Source organism: Crinia signifera, chromosome 5, assembly GCF_055691185.1.
Source record: "Crinia signifera chromosome 5, ASM5569118v1, whole genome shotgun sequence".
Classification (NCBI taxonomy): Eukaryota; Metazoa; Chordata; class Amphibia; order Anura; family Myobatrachidae; genus Crinia; species Crinia signifera.
In genome coordinates, this window is record NC_139221.1 from 192,250,082 (window position 1) to 192,264,592 (window position 14,511).

The following is a 14,511-nucleotide window of genomic DNA, read 5'->3' on the forward strand; positions in this document are numbered from 1 at the left end:
GCCCTCTGGATAGAGGAACCGTACCTAGTAATATATCCAGACAAGGTAGTACTACGTACACACCCAGAGTTTGTCCCTAAGGTCGTGTCTTCCTTCCACTTAAACCAAGAGATAACACTACCTGAGTTCTGTACCAATCCACAGAGCAAGGACGAAGAAGTATGGCATACTTTAGACTTAGTCAGAGCTATATCCATTTATCTGGAAAGAACGAAACCTTTCAGAACTTCGAATCACTTGTTTGTCATTCCGGAGGGAATGAAGAGAGGAAAGGCACCGGTGAAGCAGACAATATCCAGATGGATCAGAGAAACCATCCTGTTTGCGTATAAGAAGACCGGTAGAGCGGCTCCTCCTATTGTTCAGGCACACTCTACCCGGGCAATTTCCACTTCCTGGGCGAATAAGGCGAAGGCGTCAGTGGCAGAGATCTGCAGAGCAGCTACTTGGTCATCAGTTCATACCTTTGCGAATCACCACGCACTCAATGTATCGACTGCCCACTTTGGGAAGCATGTCTTACAAGAGGCTACTTTTGCCTGTTTAAAAGCCTATATAAATAAATATTACATGCATGAATTAGCCCTCCCGTGTGTTTACTTGGGTATGTCCCAGTGTTAAGGCTGCCATGGGGATCGTAGAAGAAAGAGGCGAATTATACTTACCGATAATTCCTTTTTCTTCATAGAGATCCCATGGCAACCATTGGTTACCCTCCCTGTGTATTATGCTATGTTGTGTTTTTTCTCCAGGACCAGTGTTACGGAGACATAAAAAGACACAGAGGAGAGCAAGGAGGGGGCTATTATACCCAATGTGGGTGGTCCTAGAGAAAAATGTCCTGTCTGAATCTATGGGGGATGGGAATATCCCAGTGTTAAGGCTGCCATGGGATCTCTATGAAGAAAAAGGAATTATCGGTAAGTATAATTTGCCTCTTTTTATAAAGAGATTTTTTGATATTTTAGGGAATATTTTCTTATTAAAAATGTCCTTCTAGTTTTTCTTTTATTGTGTGAAACTGGAGGACATATGGACTCTTAGACCATGTGAAATTATAGAGGTTAAAAATGAAATACAATTAACATGACCATATTTTGAGACAAGGAAATTTTGAAGTGAAAAAAATAGAATTTTAAAAGTAGGTACTGAGCTGGGGCTGTTTGTGTAGTTTTTTGTGTGGTTTTAACCGTCTGGGATAAGTGCTGGTATATTTATTCTTTCTTAATGGCTTTTATTGCCTATATTAAATATCACTGCTCTGTTGTTGATGCAGAGCCCAGCTTATTATCACCTCTCGGATGGCTTATAGAAATTTGTAGTAATGTTCTGCACAGTGGGTTCTATCTTATGTCTACTTCACATAGGTTCACAGTGACCCTGAGAATGTATTCCAGATGATCACTGGGAGCTTGTATATGTCTTGTGTCAAATCTCAGTTAGGATCGAAAGTGGGTTAAACTTTATGCAATGGGTAAGAGCCAATGTAATTTGATTTATAGCTAATTGCTTTTATTACATATATTTCGCTCTGAGTTATTGGCACAGAGCCTGGCTTTTCATCTCTTCCCAGAGAATGTTATACAGTTATGCAACAGTGTTTAACATAATATTGTTTCACTTTCTTTCTCTGCTCAGTTTTTGGATTAGCAGTAGGTTGGTATATCCTCTCCTATAGTTGCTGTATAGGTATAATCCTTACAGTATGTATAGTTTCTGCCTGGACCGGCAGTAAAATGTACAAAGATTAATTATAGGATTTGAGGTTATTTTTCTGAGAGAACTCAATAATCAATTTTGATATATGAAAATAATTGTTTAGCTAGACAATATTCTTTTTAAAGTGCTAGAATCAGTGATCAAAGTGAAATAGCTTGTGCTGTATTGCTATTTGTTCTAAGAGAACACAACAATTTTTTATATATATATATACATGCAAGCAGTATCTGCCTATTCTGACAGTATTTTTTATGTAATGCTAGAGTCAGCAGTCAGAATGAAAGTGCCTTGTACTATCTTTCTATTGGCCTTTGTGGAGATCTGTTTGGCTTCTAATGCCAAAACTCTTCTCTCTATTCCCACAGTGACTGCATATTTATGACATACATATATCTTGTGTCAAGTCTCAGCTTTAAATCGGAAGTGGGTTACACTTTGTGCAGGGGGTGAGAGCCAATGTAATTTTATTTCTAGCTAATTGCTTTTATTACATATTTTTTGCTCGGAGTTGTTGGCACATAGCCCGGCTTTTTATCTCTTCTCTGATAGTGTTATACAATGTTGCAACAGTGTTTCCTCTACCTCCCCATGGCAGCATACTTCTGGGTTTCCGCCCCCTTGGGTAGATATCTGAAAGGAACAAAAAAGACACTGCCCCCTATATAAGGGACCGCCCCCCTAGGCTCTGTGTCTTTTTTTTCCTTTCAGGGTAGATGGATGGCTTACCCTGCAGGGATCAGGAGAGCTGGTTCCTCTGCCCAGTGCAGCTGTGAACTTAGCATATCATGTATGGGACCCCCGCCACCGAGTGTGGTCTGGGACGTCCATCTGCTGTTGCACTCTGCCGCCCAGTGCGTCCAGAGGAGAAGGTGCCCGGCGAGGTGTTCGGCGTCTGAAGCCGCAGGCTGAAGCGGTAAGCGCGGCGTGTATACGGGGCGCGTCATCAGGCGGCGCCCGGAAACGGAGGTGGCGTCTGACGTCACAGGGAAACACGCACGCCGGGCATGGAGTTTAAAAAAAAACAGTCTGCAAGCCCAGGAGGTCGCTGCAGACGTACTCCAACACCAGCAGACGAGGTGGAAGCAGCAGCGCTGCTAGGGCAATGGCTGTTATGACGGAATTATTACTAAACTGAAGGTGTATTAATTTCTCTATTAGAGCACAGCGTACTGTGACAGTTTATTATGGAGGAGGACAGGAAGCAGCCTGCGGATGCAGGGTAAGCCAGGCATTATTGGAGAATTGGTTTGTCTTTATTGTTGGGCATATAGTTAGTGACTTGGCGTTTACTTGTACAGGGCAGGACCCAGTAAAGAGAAAGCAGAAGGGAAAGCCAAGTTTAAAAAATTACATACAGCAAAGTGTGTACTGTGCAAAAGGATTCTACCAGAGAAATGTTCAGGTTCTACATGTAGCAAATGTGAGGGGACACAACAGATGGGATTACCCCAAATGACGGAGCTGGTCTCACTATTAAAAACAGCATTAGCTGATACGTTTATGGCAAAAAAGGAAAGTACTAAGGCTTCTACAAAAAGAAGAAGAATAGTGCTTTCTGATTCGGATGACCCAGAGGAAGGGCCTGCAGCCAGACCAGAGGAGGAAGCAGAAGAGGGGGAAGTGTTTCAAGAGAAGGAAGAAATTGACTTCAACCCAGATCTGTTAGAAAGTCTGTTGTGTCTCATTAATAAATCCCTCAATATTGAGGATACGCAGGAAGAAGGAAAACTTCAAGATTTACTGTTCAAGGATAAAAAGAAAAAGGGGAAGCAGTTTCCTTTATCATTAACTCTGAAAGAGATAGTGGAGGAAGAATGGCTTCATCCCGATAAGAAAGTTCCTGTACCTATAAGAGTACAGAAAATGTACCCGTTTAACCCTGAGGAGGTTAAGACATGGGAGAAGCCACCAAAAGTGGATGCAGCAATTGCCCGCATATCAAGGAAGACAACACTGCCGTTAGAGGACGCTAATGTATTTAAGGATTCCATGGAACGCAAAATAGAAATGAACCTGAGGAAGCAGCACGTGACGTCGGGTGCAGCAATCAAAGCATCATCAGCCATGGCCATTACGTCCAGGGTCCTAAGGTCATGGGTCCAGGACCTTGAGTCGGATATGCTAGATGGAATTAAAAGGGCGGAACTGATGAAAATGGTGCAGAACATTCAGATGGCGGTAGAGTTCCTGTGCGATGCCTCCCTAGATGGGGTACGGCTGGCAGCAAGGTCCAGTGCAAATAACATAGTGACAAGGAGAGCGCTCTGGCTGAAGCCATGGGCGGCGGATAATCAATCAAAAAATAAACTATTATCTATTCCCTTCCAAGGCAAATACTTATTCGGACAGCAATTGGACGAAATAATTACAAAAATATCCGGCGGTAAGTCCGTATGGCTACCCCAAGATAAGGCGGTAAGAAGAGGGCAGTTTAACAAAAACTTCCGGTACTCTACAACAGATTATAAAGAAGCCAAGACGTATAGACCAGGTCGTAGTTTCAGGAGGCCATGGTTTGGGAATAGAAGTACTTTTCGTGGTCAAAGGGGCAGAGAAGGCCGCTTTGCCTTTCGTCAGACACAATGACGCCAGAGAAAGGGTTGGCGGCAGACTGATACATTACGAACAAGTCTGGTGCCAATCAACCCAGGACAGGTGGGTATTAGAAGTCGTTTCTTCAGGCTACAAAATAGAGTTTATCAAACTGCCGGGAGACTGGATGGAAGAATCACCTTTCCCAAGAAACTGGGAAGAAAGATCAGCGTTACTAAGCAGTCTACAGGTCATGATAGACCAAGGTGTGGTAAAAATAGTACCAAAACATCAAGAAAACCAGGGATGGCACTCAAGGTTTTTTGTGGTGAAGAAGTCGTCAGGGGGCTTCAGGACAATACTGGACCTGAGAAGGTTGAACACTTTTGTCCACACAAGAAAATTCAAAATGGAATCGATCAGGAGCATTCTTCCAAACATAGAAAAAGGAGCCTATCTAACAACGATAGACCTAAAGGATGCTTACCTGCATATTCCGATATTTTTGGGACACCAAAAATACCTGAGATTCAGATTAAAAGGAAGAACTTATCAGTTCACGTCTCTGCCATTCGGCCTATCAACGTCACCCAGAACCTTCACAAAGGTATTAGTGGTGCTGGTAGCCAACCTAAGAATTCAGGGGGTGTCGATATGGCCATACCTCGACGATCTCCTCATTATGGCAAGATCAGAGGTTCTGTCAGCTCAGCACACAAAATTGGTGCTAGAGTATCTCAAAAAGCATGGCTGGTTGATAAATTATCAAAAAAGCCACCTCGAACCCTCACAAAAGGTAACATACTTAGGAATGGTTTTAGATACGCAATCCATGCGTGTGAAGCTGACAGAAGACAGACGTCAGAAACTGATCAAGGAAGTAAGGAAAATGTTAAAAGAAAACATAAGTCATACAGAGGAGTGTATGCGGGTGCTAGGCCTTATGTCGGCAGCAATAGAGGCTATACCATGGGCAAGGTTCCACATGCGGGCATTAAAAGGATGCTTCCTACAACAATGGAATGGAGACGAAAAAGACAAGAGGCAAAAAATCTTACTATCAAAGGGGGCAAGGACAGACCTCAGATGGTGGAACAACATGGAGAGATTAAATCTAGGGAAGTCGTTCGCAACTCAGACACAGATCATAGTAACCACGGATGCCAGCAAGCAAGGCTGGGGGGCCGTGTGCGAACAACCTATGGCACAGGGAGAATGGAATATGGAAGCAAGCCAGAACCATTCCAATATAAGAGAGATGATGGCGGTACTGATGGCATGCAAAAAATTTCAGAGGTTACTGATCAACAAGGAGGTTGTGATAAGATCGGACAATCAGTCTGTTGTGACATACTTGAACAGACGGGGGGAACGAGGAGCAAAGCCCTGATGACGGAGGCAGCAAAGGTACTGCAATGGGCAGAAAGTCATGTGGTGAACCTCAAGGCTGTATTCATTGCAGGGAAGGAGAACCGGTTAGCCGATACCTTAAGCAGAAGCAGGATAGCCCCAGGAGAATGGGAGCTGTCACCAAAGGTGTTCGATGCAATTGTGAGGAAATGGGGCCTACCACAAGTAGATCTTATGGCGACAGAAAAGAATGCGAAGGTGCCTTGTTACATTTCCAGACACTGGGAACCAGGATCATGGAAGGTAGATGCCCTGACAGAAAGGTGGGAAGTGAAACTAGCATATGTCTTCCCACCATTTCCGGTTATTCACAGACTAATCAACAAGATAAGCAGAGAAAAATCCAGGGTGATCGCGATTCTACCATATTGGCCGAGGAGATCGTGGTTTGCAAAACTAACTCAAATGGCGATAGAAGAACCATGGATACTGCCAGATTACAAAGACCTAATACAGCAGGGCCGGTATTATCAAAGACAGCCAGAAAATTGGAGGCTAACGGCCTGGTTGTTGAAACCAGGACATTGAGAAGGAAAGGATTTTCGGAAAAAGTGGTAAATACACTTTTAAAAGCAAGAAAATATTCAACATCCAGTGTGTATTACAGGACATGGAGGAAGTATATATACTTCTGCGAATCAGGGGGCAAAGATGAAAGGAGGATAAATACAATTCTTGAGTTCCTACAAACCGGATTGGAAAAAAACCTATCAGCGAGCTCTCTGAGAGTACAGATATCGGCACTAAGTGCTATTCTAGATTTAAAAATTGCAGACAACAGATATATCCAAAGATTCGTGCAGGCAATAAAAAGGATCCGACCAGTGTTCCATAACCCGCTAGCACCCTGGGACCTTAACATGGTCCTGAACGTACTGACGGAGGCACCCTTTGAGCCTTTAGAAGAAGTGTCCTTGAAGATGCTCACCATCAAGGTGGTCTTCCTTGTCGCAATCACCTCGGCTAGGAGAGTCTCGGAGTTGCAGGCGCTATGGGTGGAGGAGCCGTTCCTCAACTTTTTCGAAGATAAAGCAGTATTATGGACGAACCCGCATTTTTTACCGAAGGTCGTTTCAAAGTTTCATATGAATCAGGAAATAATATTACCGTCCTTCTGTAAGAACCCAGCAAACTCCAAAGAGGCAAGACTGCATAATTTGGACGTAAGTAGGGCATTAAAAATATATCTGAAAAGATCAGAAGCCTGGAGGAAGTCAAAGAGATTGTTTGTACTTACAGAAGGAATAAAAAAGGGCCTAGGAGCGACAAAGATGACGATATCCAGATGGATTAGGGCATGCATATGTGAAGCCTACAAGATTAGGAAGTTAGATCCCCCAGTAGGACTAAAAGCCCATTCTACGAGAGCACTAGCAGCATCATGGGCAGAAAAAGGGGCGGCGTCACTGGAAGAAGTGTGTAAGGCAGCATGCTGGTCCTCGTCACACACGTTCACCAAGCACTATAGGGTGGACGTGGCGGCTACTGAAGACACAAAACTAGGAAGAAGAATTCTTAGTGCAGTAATTTAAAAAAAAAAAAAAAAAAAAAAAAAAGGAGTGGAAGAGAAGAGAGGTAATAGTCAGAAGAAAGACTTGAAGCCGCACTTTTAGATATGGTGAAAGAAACCAGTATCCTTTTCTGTTTTGCATTATGGTATTATGCCCTCCCAGTGAAGAAAACTGCTAGGGTAGACCCAGAAGTATGCTGCCATGGGGAGGTAGAGGAAAGTACAGATTATTACCTGTTAATAGGCTTTCCTCTACTCCACCATGGCAGCCGTTTTCCCAGCCCTGAATTAAAGGGTTGAGTGTGTTATTTAATACGAATAATTGTATGAGTTAAGCTTGTAAAATGAAAGACACAGAGCCTAGGGGGGCGGTCCCTTATATAGGGGGCAGTGTCTTTTTTGTTCCTTTCAGATATCTACCCAAGGGGGCGGAAACCCAGAAGTATGCTGCCATGGTGGAGTAGAGGAAAGCCTATTAACAGGTAATAATCTGTACTTTCACATAATGTTATTTCACTTCCTTTCACTGCTTAGTATTTAAATTAGCAGTGGATCGTATGTACAGTTTCTGCCTGGACCGGCAGTAAAATGTACAGAGATTAATTATACAGGATATAGAATTATTATTCTGAGAGAGACACAAGAATCGTTTTTATATATGACAGTGATTGCTTTTTAAATAGACACTATTCTTTTACAGTACTAGGATCAGCAATCAGAGTGACTTGGCTTGTGCTGTATTGCTATGTGTTCTGGGAGAACAGACCAATAGTTTATACATGCAAGCGATATCTGTCTATTTTGACAGTATTATTTTGCTAGAGTCAGCAATCAGAATTGAAGTGCCTTGTGCTAGTTTTCTAATAGCCTTTAGTGGAGATCTGTTCGGCTTCTGATGCCAGAACCCTTCTCTCTACCACCACATTAACTGCATTATTATAACCTGATTAAATTTATTTATAGTATGACATATTCCCCAGCTCAGCCCGTTCCGGGAACGGGCTGAGCTGGGGAATATGTCATACTATAAATGAATTTAATCATGTTATAATAATGCAGTTAATATGGTGGTAGAGAGAAGGGTTCTGGCATCAGAAGCCGAACAGATCTCCACTAAAGGCTATTAGAAAACTAGCACAAGGCACTTCAATTCTGATTGCTGACTCTAGCAAAATAATACTGTCAAAATAGACAGATATCGCTTGCATGTATAAACTATTGGTCTGTTCTCCCAGAACACATAGCAATACAGCACAAGCCAAGTCACTCTGATTGCTGATCCTAGTACTGTAAAAGAATACTGTCTATTTAAAAAGCAATCACTGTCATATATAAAAACGATTCTTGTGTCTCTCTCAGAATAATAATTCTATATCCTGTATAATTAATCTCTGTACATTTTACTGCCGGTCCAGGCAGAAACTGTACATACGATCCACTGCTAATTTAAATACTAAGCAGTGAAAGGAAGTGAAATAACATTATGTGAAACACTGTTGCAACATTGTATAACACTATCAGAGAAGAGATAAAAAGCCGGGCTATGTGCCAACAACTCCGAGCAAAAAATATGTAATAAAAGCAATTAGCTAGAAATAAAATTACATTGGCTCTCACGCCCTGCACAAAGTGTAACCCACTTCCGATTTAAAGCTGAGACTTGACACAAGATATATGTATGTCATAAATATGCAGTCACTGTGGGAATAGAGAGAAGAGTTTTGGCATTAGAAGCCAAACAGATCTCCACAAAGGCCAATAGAAAGATAGTACAAGGCACTTTCATTCTGACTGCTGACTCTAGCATTACATAAAAAATACTGTCAGAATAGGCAGATACTGCTTGCATGTATATATAAAAAATTGTTGTGTTCTCTTAGAACCAATAGCAATACAGCACAAACTATTTCACTTTGATCACTGATTCTAGCACTTTAAAAGAATATTGTCTAGCTAAACAACAATTATTTTCATATATCAAAATTGATTCTTGTGTTCTCTCAGAAAAATAACCTCAAATCCTATAATTAATCTTTGTACATTTTACTGCTGGTCCAGGCAGAAACTATACATACTGTAAGGATTATACCTATACAGCAACTATAGGAGAGGATATACCAACCAACTGCTAATCCAAAAACTGAGCAGAGAAAGAAAGTGAAACAATATTATGTTAAACACTGTTGCATAACTGTATAACATTCTCTGGGAAGAGATGAAAAGCCAGGCTCTGTGCCAATAACTCAGAGCGAAATATATGTAATAAAAGCAATTAGCTATAAATCAAATTACATTGGCTCTTACCCATTGCATAAAGTTTAACCCACTTTCGATCCTAACTGAGATTTGACACAAGACATATACAAGCTCCCAGTGATCATCTGGAATACATTCTCAGGGTCACTGTGAACCCTATGTGAAGTAGACATAAGATAGAACCCACTGTGCAGAACATTACTACAAATTTCTATAAGCCATCCGAGAGGTGATAATAAGCTAGGCTCTGCATCAACAACAGAGCAGTGATATTTAATATAGGCAATAAAAGCCATTAAGAAAGATTAAATATACCAGCACTTATCCCAGATGGTTAAAACCACACAAAAAACTACACAAAAAGCCCCAGCTCAGTACCTACTTTTAAAATTCTATTTTTTTCACTTCTAAATTTCCTTGTCTCACTATATGGTCATGTTAATTGTATGTCATTTTTAACCTCTATAATTTCACATTGTCTAAGAGTCCATATGTCCTCCAGTTTCACACAATAAAAGAAAAACTAGAAGGACATTTTTAATAAGAAATTATTCCCTAAAATATCAAAAAATATCTTTATAAAAAAAGGTGTGCGTCCCAATATACAACTCCTTTTTCCTCTTGTGTGTCTACATAAATTGTTCAATACAGTAGACTGTTGGCTTCCCAGCCTCTAGTTTCTGTAGTAATAATATGTATGTTGCCTTTCTTTCCTTCAAGGAATGTATCAAATACATTTGCATATTAATACAGAGGAGTCTGAGTCAGAAGTACGAGGAGTCGGAACATTTATCTACCGACTCCACAGCCCTGAATCTCACAACACTTACAAACAGGCTATAATAACACTAGACTTTCAGGGTCCAACATATCACCATAAAACCACTGTGTATTACACTGCTCTGTCTAAAATTCACATTCATGATTCTGGTAACAGCACGATCTCACAATCACAATTCAGCTACACTGCTGCATATTTCTCATAAACATTATTCATGTTAAACTTTAATATCTATGTTTGAACACATAGGGCTTTAACTACTGATGTTAACTTATTGCGATGCACACTGTTTCTGAAACCATACTGCCATCTTCCTCAAACTCGCCTAGCTAAACATTATGCTATAATTCAAAAGCTAACTGCTTCTGCATAGAACTACTGTAATACTATATTGGCTACAGTTAATAACACCGGTATTGCCTATATCACAACCATCCTCTAGGCCTGAGGCCTGAGCACATGAGAACAAAGAAAGCTAGGCTCCAAAACCTGAACACATGGAAATAAACAAGAACATATTCAATGATAATATTTACAATCCTGTATAATACACCATTGTATCTGAATCTACCAAACAAAGCATGTCCTCTCACAAATCATAACCGCTACACGAGTATCTTCCAACCATCAAATTGTCTATTACAGGCCTATCCTAATCACAGCCAAAAGCTTCATTATCTATTCATTTTTAAACTTAGCTAAACATTTTTGAAGTTGCATGCTCCTACCGTTTATCTATTTCCAAAGCCATGAGTCCTGTTGCACAAATGAAACCATAAATACTTAGCCATGTCTTCTCCTGGTGTATCCAAACCCATGTTGTACAGTGTTCTGCTCTCCAAAGCGCACACACTGCACTGACTGTCTAGCTTACACAGATGTGTAGGTGGGAGGAAGGGGGAAGCTCCTCGCCCATTATTTACAATCACAGCTCTAGCTGGTCTCTGGTCAACAGGTTTCTATGTAAAGACTTCCAATAGCCACACCTCTGCTACTGTAAGTATGGGATATCTATTTATTCTGCCTAAAATGAATAAAGGTTATAAAATGTGAATGCCATGTGGAATTAAGTTTTAATAACTGTCATCTGATTGCTATTCATGTGTAGATCATTTTGATATCACACCTTGATGGAATGAGAATCCTTCTTATGGCAAACTTGGTTTTGTTTTAAAATGTCAGAAATTAATGTTAAGTTGTCTGGGTGCATTTGGACTTTAACAATGGCAAAAAAATTCACAACAAGAGGGCTGTGCCATGGGTTTTGCGGTGGCACCTTCATATGCGAACATATTTATGGTGGAACAGGAGATCTTCTCGTGTTTTTTTTTTTCTAATATACAGAGCAAGAAAATATTGCTGTCGTTATATGGACTATCTGTTTATGTTATGGGAGGGACCTCTGGAGTCGTTAACTAACCTAATGGATGAGATTAACAGCATGCCTGGCCCCATAAAATTTACTTTCACTTGGAGTCTAGAGCATATCGACTTTTTGGATGTTACAGTCCTTTTAAACAACTGCAAGATAACCACTACTGTTTTTCTATAAGAAAACAAAAACTGATCATAACACTTCTATTATCCAGCAGTCACCATCCACCACCACTGAAAAAAGGACTGGCCTACTCTCAAATGCTAAGGGTGGCTTGCATTTGCAGTGATGTCAGTAAATTACCAGCTCAACTGGATATCCCTTGTAAACAAGTTTTTCATGAACGTGGCTATACCTTAACAGCCTTGGAGGCCTCCAAGGCTAAGGTCTTGGCACGAGACAGAGCAAAATTATTGAATCTAAACCAAGGCAATCCACTGTTTTTCCTTGGACAACAACGTACGAAGTCAACCATGGAGTAATCCCAGCTGCAAGCAAAGCTCTATGGCCAATTTTGGCAATCGATAGGGAATTGTCTTGCTTTTTTAGTGTCAGGCCAATGACATGCTACAAAAGAGGATGTAAATTTAGAGACTCTTTGGTCCATATGGACATAACCAGTTTTGACCGTAGCAGACATTCTAACAGTAGATCAAAAGCCCCTGGCTGTTATTGATGCATCAAATCCACAGCCTGTCAATAACTGGTGGAAAGTACCACCTTCAAACACCCCCATAGTAAAAAAAAAAAAAAAGTATGGTCACCACCTGATAGTATATTCCTTTTTGTTTTTATGATTTGTCCTACATGTGCTGTGACTTGGACCTGACAAGCTGTTGTGAACGTTTGGTCTTATGGGTATCTTGTGCAGTTGGGCCTACAAAGAAATGGCATCAATACAACCATACTTTTATTTTCTTTTTTTCAAGAAAAATACATAACTTCTGTTTTTTTTTTTTAACTCTGTCTGCACTGGCTTGTAATTACAATAATTTGGTGAAAAAAATCCTATACAATACTGTATCTTTAAACAAAATTGTTACACACATTTGTATGTGCTTTGTGTAGAGTTTTTTTTTTTTTTTTTAGGTTTAACCATAATTTTTCTCACCTGATCTGTCCAATACTTTGTCACCCATAAACAAACCAAAAGCATCATTAAATGTTTATTATGGTCAGCTACAAACCGTATAATCTAGTTTCTAATAGAACTTGGTATCAAAAACCTTGATAATGGAAACGCTGTGGATGTGCCTTTTCCTAGATTTTGCTAAAGCCTTATCGTACCACACAAGAGGTTGATAAATAAAATGGAGGACCTGAGATTAGGGGCAAATATCTGTAAATGGGTAGGGAACTGGCTGTGTACTGTAATAGAGAACAAAGAGTGGTCGTGAACAGTGCTGTATCAAATATGATACCAGTACTAAGTGGAGTGCCACAGGGTTCGGTTCTAGGGCCCATTTTATTTAACATTTTGGTACTTCCTTACTTTCACGGCGCCAGCATGGCGCCGCGCTACTTCCGGGTTACGCTCGCCACAAACTAAGTAAAATAAACGAAGTTAACGCCATGCCAACATGGATAGTTCATACCTCCACTATCCATGTTGGCATGGAGTTGATTTTAAATAGCGCGGCGAGCGTAGCGAGCCACCGAGCCCGCAGCGTGGGCGAGCGAAGCGAGCCCCGCAAGGGGACTGACGCGCGGCGCCATGCTGGCGCCGTGAAAGTAAAGAAGTACCAACATTTTATTAACGATATTGGGATGGGGTTACTCAGCAATGTATCCATCTTTGCGGACGATACAAAACTGAGCAGAGTTATTAAATCATCATAAGATGTCACCACGCTTCAAAATGATCTTGACAATCTAGATGAGTGGGCAAAAAAGTGGAAGATGAGGTTCAATGTGGACAAATGCAAGGTCATGCACCTTGGGAGACATATTGTAACCAGTGTGCTAGCTATAACCTAAGCAGGGATGAATTGGGTAATTCAGTACTCGAAAAGGATCTAGGAGTCCAAATAGACAACAAACTGGGGTGTAGTGCTCAATGTAATATAGCAACAAAAAAGGCCAACAAAATTCTAGCATGTATTAAAAGGGGCATGGAAACTAGGGACTCAAAAGTAATTCTGCCTCTGTACAAAGCATTGGTTAGACCGCACCTCGAATACGGAGTATAATTCTGGGCCCCACACTGTAAAAAGGACAACATAGAATTAGAAAAATTCCAAAGGAGAGCAACAAAGCTTATTAGGGGAATGGAGAATTTAAGCTACGAGGAAAGATAAAGCAATTTGGGACTATTTACACTAGAGAAGAGACATTTAAGGGGGGAAATGCTCAACCTGTATAAATATATTAGGGGCTAATATAAGAAACTGTCAAACACCATTTTTTCTGGTAGAAAGGAATCTTGGACACGAATGCACGAGTTTAGATTAGAAGAAAAAAGATTTTGTTCATCTAGAAGAAATAAATTCTTTACAGTCAGAGCAGTCAAACTTTGGAAATCTTTTCCTGGAGAAGTGGTGTCGGTAGACACTATAAATACATTTAAAATAAGGTTGGATTTAGTGTTCACTCTAGGAATTTTTGTCGGGCAGGACGCCGGGGGGGGGGGGGGGGGGGGGGCAGTCCTGGGCGTCTAAGGCGGCGCTGGGCTTCCCCGTGCAAGCTGTCAGGCAGGCACCAGGGTGTTTTAGCAGGGCGTATTTTGCCCTTAAAAAATCGGGCAGGGCGCAGCGCCCTGCTAAAACAGCCTAACGGGAACACTAGGATAAACATTTATTTGTTAAAAACATCCATGGGTATGAATAAGTAACCTAATCTGTCTTTAAAATATCAGAACATACTATACAACAAGGGATAAACTATTATAAACATAGGTTGAACTAGATGGACGCAAGTCTTCAGCCTCAC

At 40.9% G+C, this 14,511-nt stretch overlaps 1 protein-coding gene across 5 annotated transcripts in view; it reads left to right on the top strand.

Annotated features, from left to right (window-relative positions):
• The window catches only part of LOC146080744 (terminal nucleotidyltransferase 4A-like), a 226,005-nt gene that overhangs the window by 164,564 nt on the left and 46,930 nt on the right, over window positions 1–14,511 (top strand). The window lies entirely within an intron of this gene.